Source organism: Petromyzon marinus, chromosome 4, assembly GCF_048934315.1.
Source record: "Petromyzon marinus isolate PM22_M1 ecotype Great Lakes invasive population chromosome 4, UKy_Petmar_22M1.pri1.0, whole genome shotgun sequence".
Classification (NCBI taxonomy): domain Eukaryota; kingdom Metazoa; phylum Chordata; class Hyperoartia; order Petromyzontiformes; family Petromyzontidae; genus Petromyzon; species Petromyzon marinus.
Window position 1 is genome coordinate 1,542,367 of NC_133670.1, and position 12,841 is coordinate 1,555,207.

Genomic DNA, 12,841 nt, shown 5'->3' on the forward strand with positions numbered 1-12,841 from the left:
ATGAGCAATGTATCGATAGTTCAATGTCAATGTACAATTTTATTGAGAGACTGTGCTTTGTCTTGGTGTGGTCTGGGGCTGTATTTGCTGTTTTTTTACTGCCTTTTTCAAGCTGTGGAATAGATTTTTTATGCGATTTGAACTTGTATACGTTTGTTTATTTATTTAAGGGGTGCCGTGGTGGCGAGATGTTAACTACCTCGCCGGATATGCAGGAGGTCGTGGGTTCGACCCCGACCCTGACGCCCCTATATTTGGAGTTTGCATGTCTCTCTCTCTCTCCCCCCGTGGTCGCGTGGATTTTTTTCTCCGGGTCCTCCGGCTTTTCCCTCCACATTTAGAAACATGTTTTTAGATAATTTTGCTGCTATTAATTTCCACACGATAAGCCACTTCGTTGATCTATCATTTGTGGACAGGTCGCTTCTGAAAAATAAGCGAATAGCTCTGCGGGCTTAACTTGATAAGATTAAATAAAAACATTTTGTATATTTGTAAAGTGATTTGTTTACCGTTCCTCTTCTTTGCACTCCTATCGTGTTTTTGTATTGTGTGTTGTTGTAACTTTGTGGTTTGCCCCGACTAGACATATATGAAAAAAAATCTTTATAGCTCATCGGATTCCTCCAGTCTAAATATTCTGATTCCGATTGGTGGACGGCGCTGTGTTCGTTTTATACATTGCAGTGTTTTAACAAAAATACGATGCACTCCCACCCAGCGCAGCATAGTACTGCACAGCCCAACACTGATAGTGTGCACCACACTCACAGCTCGCGCCGGCGCTTAGCAGGTCCCTGCCGTGAGCCCTGCCCCACCAAAATACATCTTAAACGAAACTATGTTTCACTTTGTCCAGGTAAGGCCCACTGAGCTATGTAGATCGCGTTTTCAGAAGCGAGCTGGCCACAAATGATAGCCCAACGAAGTGGCTTATCGTGTGGACATTTATAGCAGTCAGATGCTCTAAACCAGGGGTTGGGAACCAAACCAGCAAGAAGAGCCATTTTTTTTACAATTCGATAAAACAATCCAATATTTCCAATGCACGTGAATCAAGGCCGTAATTATAATATTCAAATATGCTCAAAATGTCCCCCCCAATATATCGCTATTAAAAAATTGCTATGCTATGTAAATGAAAACAACAATTTGCTAAACCTTGGCCACAATAGCTGGACTTGTCTTCATAACAGGTCCCTGCAGGGTGGGCTGGTAGGAACATTGGAATTTTGCGCAATTTTATTTTTACACCCCAACAGCACGAGATTTCACTTCGTTAAAGTATTGAAAGGGGACGGACGGACACATTAATCTATTGCAGGCTGGTACACTCAGTTTACAACTTCGTTCCTACCAGTATAAATCAATGCATATATTTCTGTTTATATGATTGTGGTTATGGTTGTACTTTATTAATCCCTAATCTCTGCCATTACATACAATGAATCAATGAATGTAAAAAAAGTAAAAACAGAGCAATTTAATACAATACACTGTTAGACATTATTGTAAAAAAAAAATGAAAAGTCCATCCCATGTGTTCGTGAATTTTTTAAATATTTTAGGCAGGAAATTAGTTTTCAAATTTAGATATTTTTTTGGATTGGGACCCCAGACACCCTGGAAGATTTGCCCCCCCCCCCCCCCCCCAATGTTGACTCCATGGCTACGGCCTTGACGTGAATACGAGACTGGTCCTTGATAAATAACGTGTCACGAAGCAGTCGTTAAAGAGCCGCGTGCTGCTCCGGAGCAGCAGGTTGCAGACCCCTGCTCTGAACGCACGATGTCGATTCGTGATGTGACGGGTACAATTAGAGGATCCTGAAGAAAATCCACGTGACCACGGGGAGGGTCTTTCAAACTCCAAATATACAGGCGTCAGGGTCGGGATCGAACCCTCGACCTCCTGTATACCAAGCGAGGTAGTTAACATCTCGTCATTCTCCTGAGTGCTAGGCCACTGTTGTTACGGTGTCGCCCACCCCCAAACAGCAGCAGCAGCATCAGCTCGACTGCCCCCATCTCCATCCGAGAGGAGCTGGAGCCACGCCTAACCCATCCGCAGCGCGGACAGGAAAGGTTGGCGCGTGCATCTGGAGCGCACAGTGAGAGGCGCCATGCTGCCGCATTCCTACGATTAGGACGAAACCTTAACCCCGAGTGCCGCAAACCACGGGGGCTCTCTGTGTCCCATCACCATCACCAGCTGCTGCTGCTGCTGCAGGCCGTCACACCGCGCGTCCCGCATGCTCGCCGCTCACACGTACCCCGACTTTGTTGTTTAGTTGATTATTTTGGCACAGGTAATCGAATTGATGTTCATAGAGCGCCTTCACTCGTATGTACGTATGTTGAACTTTTTTCGTACCGTGCGTAGCCAGCCATATCATTCCATTCTGACAGAATTCTGACAGAATGGAATGATGTAGTTGGCGGATGAATGCACGTTTTGATAGGGACCTGGTTACATCATACAAACCTGGTTATAGGAAAAAGAAAAAAACGATAATAACATGATCTAAAAACAATTGTATGTACTCAAGTTTTGAATGGAAAGGTCGTATGTCGTATATCAAAGTGGTACAATCAGAATAAACAATATAGCAAGCCGAGTAGAACACGTGCCATACAAAAAAATGTTGGGTGTAAAACAGCTCGGATGTCGGTGAGATAGTAAAAAAACTTTATTAATTAAAATTTCTAAAGCAGAGCGACCAATTGCACGTGGTGGTGGCATTTATGGTTGTGAGTTTATAGAGGGTGCTTTGGTGCCATCGGTGATTGCGTTTAAAATAACGATCAAAATTTATTATCAGGATAATGTTATCCTATAAAATATAAATATATAAAGGGCCTTAGCTCAAGGCCATTTACAGAGTTTAAAAGCGGTAAAAAATAGAGTGAATTAGATGGCAAGGGCAGTGCAAGGGCCGAGGAATGAGTGACCGTGAAAGAGGGCACGTGTGATGTCACGAAAAGGTTATCGGGGAGGGATGGGAAGGAGTGGAGGGGCGAGGGGATGGAAGAGGAAGGGAATGGGCGATGGAGAAGAGGTGAGGCTTAAAGAGAGGAACGGAAGGAGGTCAAGAAGGGGGACTGCTTAATCAGAATGAGAATCTTTATTTAGATTGGAGGAATCCTATGAGCTATAAAGCTCTTTCTTTAGTGTATAAGGGAAGATTATTCTTGTGGTAGGGTACAAGGAGGGATTAGAACCGAAGACAGGCTGGGCACAGGGAGAAGGGCAGAGAGAGAATATTGTGAACGAAGAGCACGAGGGGGGACATGAAGAGAGATGAGAGAGGCGAGATAAGGTGAGGAAAGTCCATGGAGCAAATGTCAAGACTCGTGTAAGGGTATATTCATGCCGTACTTGTTATTGCCCTGATTTATCTTTGCTTCATTGTTGTAATTTGTTGTTTAAAACATTGCCCTTCATCATTTTTGTCAAGTCCTAGCCTTTTGAATTGTCACCTGATGAAATAAATTAATCTTGAACTTGAAAACCTGGAGCAGTTTCTGAAGGCAGACGAGGATGAAAATGGTGGACGAAGAGGATGAGAGAAAGCAGGTTAGGTCGCTGTTGGGAAGCCGAACATGACAATGAACAGCATCATGCCGGTGTGCCTAAGGAATAACGTTCTTATTTATTTATTAGGTACTACCTGCTATGCCATGGATCAAAACACTGACATGAATTGAATTAAATTAAGCATAAGTGAAAAGTGCGCAAAGAAGCGTGGATATTGTCATACTTTGAATTGCATCGGAATGGAGGAAACCATGGACTAAGGGCCATGTGCAGGTTCATACATATTTGTCATCTCCATCACCTTCATCTACCCATGGTCTCTCCACTGCTGGATGAAGGTATCCTAATGCTAATCTCACCCCTCACAGTCTCGTGATGCCACAGTCCGTCCCACTTCAGCACACGAGCAGATCTTCTCATGCCATCGTCGTCAGCTTCTGGGCCTCCGTTGGCTGCCATTCTATCACCAGTCTCATACATCTATCATCACTTCTGATGTCTCCTTCCCAAGCTAACTTTTCTTAACAGTCGCATTTGTTCCGTGCCATGTGTCACTTGCTGTGTTCCTCGGTATAATTGCGTGCATCTTTGCACACTTTCCACCTTTTGCTTCACGTCATTGCCTAAGCATCGGTTTATTTCAGTTTATTTTGAAGTAACCTGTGAGCTAAGGCGTTCTTAAGTCGGGTTTCATTAATAACAATTACGCGCGCGTTTTCGTGACAGACATTACGCATAAGAGAAAAATAAATGATTAATACAAATGAATAAATAAAAAAACCGTAAGAAATCAGATAATTTCAAATGTGAAATTTATCTTTTAAAAGTTTTGAGTTAATTGAGGATTAAAAACGTGCAAGATTAGGAATAAAATGTGCCAGTGGTAAACACACCGTTTCCCAAGAAACACTAAATTCGTACATTACAGCAAGGAACGAATTTTTTTTTTAAAAACAGTCGCCATGTAAGCACATTGCTAAGTTTCTTCAAATAACCTAATTCAGCTTTCCGGATGTGCGTGTGATTTTTGTTGTTGTTGTTGTTGTTTTCATCATGGATTTTCCAGGCAAGTAAAAAATAAACCCTCTTCAAAATGTAATCGGGGCCCAGCATCCCAATGGGTGACTCCTGAGCGGGGGGGGGGGGAGAAGAGTCTCGAGATTGTGAGTCTTCCCTGGATAAATAACGTAAATATGTGTCTATCCATCTTCAGTTGTCATGGCAATGTCACGTGTCGTTACGAAGGAGCGCAAGCCCCCCCGCCATCACATAGTAATTTGAAAAATCAGAGCAGCTTGGGCCCCTCTCACCCAACCCCGAGAGTCCCAACCCCCATCTCAGATCTATGCCTTGCCAGGCACGCAGTCTGGCTTTGTAGTTTCCTGTTTCTTTGCATAAGATCAAGAGCCAGTACAGTAGATGGAAGGCGACAGACGGATGAGGCCAAATAAAAAAAAAGATTGTGTAATCTTTGGATTTCTATTTTGTTTAAAGTTAATATTGCAATAGATGAGCTGTTTTGAGATCACATGGCCAATTCCTCAAAACATGTGACCACCCGCAGCTTAGTTATGCCATGGAGTGTTGTGTGCACTGCTCTGCTTCCCTTGGTTGTGTGTGTGAATAAGACTGTTTATCATATTATTTGGGTCTTTCGGTAAAGTCACGTAGATAGGTTCAAAGAAAAGAACAAAATGACAAAAAACTACGACGTTTCGATCGCAACACAAGCGGTCGTCATCATGTTATTTTCTTTGAACCGATCTACGTGACTTTACCGAAAGACCCAAAGAATATGAAATCCTGCAGCCACGAAAGCTTTCAGTTAACATTTAAGACTGCGTATCTTTTAGAAGTTTCGAATGTATGCAAATACGGTAATGTTTTTCGGTTAAACTCTCCTTTTTGTTTGTACCAAGTAGTACAAGTGCTCTGGCCAAATGCCAAGTATGTCATCATGACTCCAGCTGCGGCTATATCCAGTGCCAAAGCGAACAATTATTCGGAGTCAAGATTTCCAACGGGCACGGAGGGTGTTGAGATGCCGTGTCCAAAGGGACACTGTGGTGCCCAGGTGAGAGTATTGATATTTGGTGGGGTCTGGATGCTCGTTGTGGGGGTGGGGAGAGGTCAGGGGGTGAAACACGTGGGTGATGGGATGGCTCTGGGGGACAGGAAGAGACGGAGAGACATATATATTACACACGTGGGAAAGAATATTAACACGGTGATGGGTTTACATGAATATCATATTAATATCATGGAACATAAGTTTACCACCCTCACTGAGTATCAATATGTTTCAATCCCAGTCGCAAGAAGAAAAAAATACACTTTTGTCATAAGCAGTACAGTACAAGCTGCTCAGCCAATTGTATGTAAAGTTCGCCCAAATTTCTGGACTAACACTGGCCACATGTAAAGCAGTGCAGCCTGTTGCGTGGTTGAGACGATGAAGAAGGAACCAGGACGCTCCCCATACTTGGCCTGGCCGGTGGAGGAGACCAACTGGACACGGCAGTGCAGGCAAACGCAAGGACGCCATCGAAGGGCACCACAAAAGGGCCAGTGGGGCACACCGGGGAATGAAAGCTCGCCCCTTGAACCTTTATTGAAATGGAGAGGGGGTCTTGAAATGGAGGAGTGGCACTTTGGAGTACCAAAACAGAAAATGTGAAGTGTTAGGGGGGTACGTTTGGATGTAGAGTCCTGGGTCAGTCGGAGGATGAGTGGCTAGTTGGCTCGTGTAATGTGCTCGCAACAGTTTTGTGTCTCCAAGACATTGCCAAGTGGGGCCTTGACTGTTCGGCTGGTTTCCATTTCGGGATGTAGGAATATTCGGGTGTAGAATTGCCACACAATTGCCAAAACGTGTGCAAATCCCATTTAACCCAATCAGAAGTACAGTGAGGGAAAACAAGTATTTGATCCCCTGCTGATTATGTACGTTTGCCCACTGACAAAGAAATGATCAGTCGATAATTTTAATGGTAGGTTTATTTGAACAGTGAGAGACAGAATAACAAAAAAATCCAGAAAAACGCATGTCAAAAATGTTATAAATTGATTTTCATTTTAATGAGGGAAATAAGTATTTGACCCCCTCTCAATCAGAAAGATTTCTGGCTCCCAGGTGTCTTTTATACAGGTAAAGAGCTGATTAGGAGCACACTCTTAGGAGCACACTCTTAAAGGGAGTGCTCCTAATCTCTGCTTGTTACCTGTATAAAAGACACCTGTCCACAGACGTAATCAATCAGATTCCAAACTCTCCAGCATGGCCAAGACCAAAGAGCTCTCCAAGGATGTCAGGGACAAGATTGTAGACCTACACAAGGCTGGAATGGGCTGCAAGACCATTGACAAGCAGCTTGGTGAGAAGGTGACAACAGTTGGTGCGATTATTCGCAAATGGAAGAAACACAAAATAATTGTCAATCTCCCTCGGCCTTGGGCTCCATGCAAGATCTCCCCTCGTGGAGTTGCAATGATCATGAGAACGGTGAGGAATCAGCCCAGAACTACACGGGAGGATCTTGTCAATGATCTCAAGGCAGCTGGGACAATAGTCGCCAAGAAAACAATTGGTAACATACTACGCCGTGAAGGACTGAAATCCTGCAGCGCCCGCAAGGTCCCCCTGCTCAAGAAAGCACATATACATGCCCGTCTGAAGTTTGCCAATGAACATCTAAATGATTCAGAGGACAACAGTGTTGTGGTCAGATGAGACCAAAATGGAGCTCTTTGGCATCAACTCAACTCGCCGTGTTTGGAGGAGGAGGAATGCTGCCTATGACCCCAAGAACACAATCCCCACCGTCAAACATGGAGGTGGAAACATTATGCTTTTGGGGTGTTTTTCTGCTAAGGGGACAGGACAACTTCACCGCATCAAAGGGACGTTGGACAGGGCCATGTACCGTCAAATCTTGGGTGATAACCTCCTTCCCTCAGCCAGGGCATTGAAAATGGGTCGTGGATGGGTATTCCGGCATAACAATGACCCAAAACACACGGCCAAGGCAACAAAGGAGTGGCTCAAGAAGAAGCACATTAAGGTCCTGGAGTGGCCTAGCCAGTCTCCAGACCTTAATCCCATAGAAAATCTGTGGAGGGAGCTGAAGGTTCGAGTTGCCAAACGTCAGCCTCGAAACCTTAATGACTTGGAGAAGATCTGCAAAGAGGAGTGGGACAAAATCCCTCCTGAGATGTGTGCAAACCTGGTGGCCAACTACAAGAAACGTCTGACCTCTGTGATTACCAACAAGGGTTTTGTCACCAAGTACTAAGTCATGTTTTGCAGAGGGGTCAAATACTTATTTCCCTCATTAACATGCAAATCAATTTATAACATTTTTGACATGCGTTTTTCTGGATTTTGTTGTTGTTATTCTGTCTCTCACTGTTCAAATTAACCTACCATTAAAATTATAGACTGATAATTTTTTTGTCAGTGGGCAAACGTACAAAATCAGCAGGGGATCAAATACTTTTTTCCCTCACTGTAGTTAAAGCCAAAAATAATCTACTTCACGTCCTGTCCTCCACCTATTTCTAACTTTGGGGTTACACTGGTTTGAAGTGCAGTTGTTAGCACACTGTGCTCTGTACTTGGTTGGATTCCTGGCCGCGAATAACGGTGGCGCTTAGCGCCGGCCCTAGCTGTGAGTGAGGTGCACACCACCAGTTTAGTTTTTTACTGTTCTGGTCTGCCATCAACACACACAGTCACTCGTAGATATATATTCTTTCGCGATCGATGCTTTCAGTTGCAATGACAATGGTCAGCTGTTTTTTTTCTTCCGGAATTTCTCTAAAATGTCAAAAGAAATCGGAGAGTTGGATTGATACCAGCGGTCCCCAACTCCCGGGCCACGGACCGGTACCGGTACCGGTCCGCGGCCTGGTAGGAACCGGGCCGCACAGCAGGAGGTGAGCGGTGATTCCGCGCGTGGTCCGCTCATTATTTTATTTACCACTTCCGTCCGCGCCTCTTTCCCGCACTGCGCACTTGTCTCAGTCACAGTTTTGGTAAGCCCACAAGCTCTAACCCCCTAGTAGCCACAATGAGTAACAAAACAAACGTCGCTGGAGAGCTTCTTTGAAAAGGGGGAAAGACCCAATGATGACCCCCCCCCCCCACCCCCGGTCCGTGAAAAAGGTTGGGGACCGCTGGTTTACACTGCTCGTTTATTTACAAGCAGTGCCAATGGACATTTAGCAAAACGATTGTTCCAAACTGTTACATCGCATCCAAACTATTTACCTTGTCAATTTAACTGGCAGGATGCAAAGGTTGGCATATGAGCCACGCTTTCTTGCCATTGCCTGTATTGGCCAAGCTAAGCTACAGACTTCAGGACAAAGAGAGTGAGGTGTGATTGAGCCCTATTCACAAGTTGGCTGACTTATGGCAGAAACAATTTTTGGTATCCAAATGCCAAGTTGTGTGCCCCTGCTAAGCGCGATTGACTGTTTCTGAGTACGGCTGATAGCGATTTATAAAAAAAATGTGTAGAACGTGAGTTTTAATAACGATGTTCAAAACGTCGCAGACAGATGCAATTCATTCATCACGACATAGTGAGCGAAGAACCGTTGTGCCAAATGTGTGACCTCTTGCGACAGCATTCGCTTAAACTACTCTGGCTGCTATTCACCGTTGTTTCTCCAGATTTTTGTTTGAACCGCGGCTTACGGCGGTAGGGTGGGGGGGGGAGGTGGCGACCACGGGGGCGCTGCCATTCTTTAGAGGGCTGCAGTCTGCTTCGATCGTCGACCGCCAACTGAAGTGTGCGGTTTGGCTGGAGTTTGACCGCAAGATGGGGCGACGTGTCCACAAAGTGATAGCCGTCTCCTTCCTCGAACCGAGCTCTGGATCGCTTGGAGACCGGTCGCAGATGCTAACGGTGACGTTGCTGACACAGTTGAACCATCGGACGCCAAGAAGGCGTCTTTGGCATCGCGTGTGGAAGGACTGCAGCCGATCCAAATGGGCTTGAAGCAATGTCGAGGCCTTCGCACCATACAGCAAAACTGACAAAACATAGCACTAGTAGACTCTCAATTTGGTGCCCAGATGTAACTGTTTCTGGAACCAAATGCAGGTCAGACCGTTCATTATTCCTGAGGCCAGGCTGATCCAGCCTGACAGACACAAGACGATTGACATTAATGTATTACAGATAGCAGTAGGTACAACAATAAAATTAAGAGAAAGGCAAAGTTAAATCTTGAGGACATGTACGTGTAATGAGAAAACAAATACCGAATATAAATGAGTTTTGACTGGGAAGATTAGAGGTACAAGAAGCCAAAGAAGACAGTGAATTAAATTCCATATAGCAATTGGATGCAACTGGGAGGAGTATCTCATGCAAAGTTCTTGGTTAATGTTAACGGTCAGAGCTACATGGAAGAAGGCCATGATCACCACCATCTTTGAGAAAGGGCGTGGCACCATAAAGAAAGGCAGCAAAATGTCACTGCAATAAACGTTGGCGTTCTGCATGCAAAATGCCACCACTTACATATCTTTGCACACGCTGCAAAATCTGCGAATACCCATCAGCCGATTTTTTTTCCCTTTCAAATAATAGTTGACAAATAGAGAAACGCAGTAACGACATTCGTGAAATTTTACTTAATGAAGGCAGAGCTCTCATTGTTGAATTCCGGGACTGTACGGAGCTCTCGTGGAGACACGGACGAGGGCCCGCGGCCCACTTGGGCGTTCGAAGGGGCGTCGCCTATCCCACCACCGTGTGCCACCTCGGCAGCCTCGTGCATCTGTGACGCACTGCAGCCACCCTGCCGTTGATGCCGTATTTGCAAATGTGATTTAAGCACTTTGATCATTACCCCTGTGTGTATCGATAGTTCGATGTTAAGCTGCTTTTTAATTGCTGCTGCTGTTATCTTGGCGTGGTCTGGGACTGTTTTGTTGTTTTCTGTTGCCTTGTTCAATCTTTATAAAATCAGACATATAATTAATTAATCATTTTTCGTGTTTTTTTATATTTAGTCACTTGCTAACCATTTTGTCAATTTTGCACTCGAACTGTTGTTTGTATTGTTTGCTATTGTAACTTTCTAACCCGCTCATACTGGTCATGTCTGAAAAAGAGCATATTAGCTCATCGGATTCCTCCATTCCAACTAAAAGATTCTGGTTCTGGTATCGTACAGCCGACACATTGGCACTGTTCGGGTTGACTCTGGCAGAGCTGGTGAGTTTGCATTAAGCCCAAGATGTGAATCACAAGGAGCGGACTTGACATAAATCAGCCAATTTCCGAATGCATTTTAAAGCAATTTATTTGTCATACTTGCTGAGCACAGGGCCCAAATGCAAAGTGCACCAAGTGGCAAACAACAGCAAGGACCGTTGGAGTTCCACTGTAAGAGACGGACTGTCCAGATAGCTCACACGTTAGAGCACTGAGGTGGCACTGCTGAAGCTCTGGGTCATCAGGCGTGGTGAGTTGATGGTCTCAGCCCGGACATCAAATAAGTTCTGAAAAAAAGGCCGTTACATTACAATTGGTTCTGCCCTTAAATGGGCAAACATTCCAGCTCTGATAGAATTGAGTTGATACGTTTCTTGAGTTGAGCAATGTGTGTAATTAGACCTCTTCTTTGGTTCTTTCGGTAAAGTCACGTAGAATGAGAATAAAATAATAAATTGATAAAATAAAATAACACAATAGTATTCTCACGACGTTTCGGCCACAACACAAGCGGCCTTCATCAGGTGAAGGGGGCGAGACTATCTGGTAGGACAGCGCTGGAGTGAGAGAGCCACGTTCAGATCACGGCTTTTAAGCTGTGTGAGAGGAACAAAGAGCCTTGACACAGGAATTAGCATAAAATTTAGCATTGAAATGGCTGAATGATTAGCTTGTGACTGGTCACAGAAATAGCTATGTTAAAAGTTAAAGCATACACATCCGCAGAGGCACCCATTGTTAAAAGGAATTAGCATAGAATTTAGCATTGAAATAGCTAAGTTAAGGCATACACATCCGCAGAGGCACCCCTTGACAATGGGATTAGCATAGAATTTAGCATTGAAATGGCTGAGTGATTCGCTTGTAACTGCTACAGAAATAGCTACGTTGAAGTCAGAGCATACACATTCACCGAGGCACTTAGTACAAATCAAACAGGAGAATTTAGCATTGAAATAACTAGGCGAATTTAGCATTGAAATAACTGGGTGATTTGCTAGTGACTGGTCACAGAAATGACTACACATCTGAGCTATTCACAGTACTATATAGTGAACCAATGAAAACTAAAATATAAATTACCTTCATGTTATCAATAAACTCTATATTCTCCAATCAGCTAAGCTACCAACCATAAGTCGTTATATATCACAATGCTATATGGCGAAAAAATGGGTGGATTCTTACCCTCAAATTTCCGTACCACGGATAGCTATGGGCCCCGTTCAGACGGACGAGTTCGTCCATGGTCGGAACAGAGGAGGGGGAGAGAGACAGCTGCGAGGCCCTAGTATGCTCCATGTTGTAAACCATACCATTAACCGTGGTGTGAGAGGTATTAAGAGGCAATGCTGGCGAAAGAGCTGCGGTCTGAAGGACATCGTAAAATTACAATTAATTAAGAACAGAAATGATTTAACACATCTTTCCAGTGGTTACTAAGCCTGAATCCATCTTCTCGGTTGAAATTGTCTCTGTGCTTGTATATGTGAATGGCCTCATGAACGAATCTCTCATGGTAGCCGGTTGGTTTGCAAAGAACCTCCGTCTTGGAGAAGTCAATGTCATGTGAGCCCACTGAATTGTAACAGTGATCTGCCACGGCAGAGGAGTTCGTCTTACCGTGTTTCAAGTCTGCTTTATGTTCGCGGATGCGGTCCGAGATATGTCTTTTGGTTTCTCCAATGTAGCTACTACCACAGAGGCACTTTAGTTTGTAAACGCCTGGGTACTGTATGTCTGGAAGAGCATCTTTTACAGATGGAACTAAATCACGGATTTTGTGTACTGTGTTGAATCGGACCTGGATCTTGTGTTTATTCAGGATTTTACAAGCACAGAGACAATTTCAACCGAGAAGATGGATTCAGGCTTAGTAACCACTGGAAAGATGTGTTAAATCATTTCTGTTCTTAATTAATTGTAATTTTACGATGTCCTTCAGACCGCAGCTCTTTCGCCAGCATTGCCTCTTAATACCTCTCACACCACGGTTAATGGTATGGTTTACAACATGGAGCATACTAGGGCCTCGCAGCTGTCTCTCTCCCCCTCCTCTGTTCCGACCATG